Below are 523 nucleotides of genomic sequence, written 5' to 3' on the forward strand. Positions count from 1 at the left end.
CCCCTCCCGTTGGGGGGGTCCGGGGGGCCTCCCCCGGAGGAAATCGTAAAAATTAGACCCCTAAACATCGTTTTTGGTACATTCTGAGCAGCTTTTATGGCAATCTTGTGGCTCCAAAATTTACTGTTCGTGCACAAATAATTCCGGAAAAAGGCTGTATTAAAATTGTTTGCCACTCCGATCGTATTACGCGCGGTCCTTGCGCCCGGCCACAAAATGCAGAAAAATAAAGAAAGCATATTTAAATGTCAATTTGATCGAAAAAAATAATCATTGGGATGTGAAAAAATGTCACAGTTTCGCTTTTTGAAAGTTTTGTTTCTGTTTTGACGGTTTAATTCTAGCGGGGTGCGATCCATAAATGCCCTATGGAAATTCACCCCGCGTCCTGGTACACTGACTTCCGGGTTCCTTGAACAAGAAAATTACGAGAAAATGGCCAAAAATCGGCGTAGAGAAATATACATCTTCCCGAAAATTCTTTTAATTATGTATTTCTTTAATAGGATGTTGCTTAGTAGTC

The sequence above is a fragment of the Branchiostoma belcheri genome, unplaced genomic scaffold (genome assembly GCF_001625305.1).
Source record: "Branchiostoma belcheri isolate BF01 breed outbred unplaced genomic scaffold, Haploidv18h27 scaffold207, whole genome shotgun sequence".
Classification (NCBI taxonomy): Eukaryota; Metazoa; Chordata; class Leptocardii; order Amphioxiformes; family Branchiostomatidae; genus Branchiostoma; species Branchiostoma belcheri.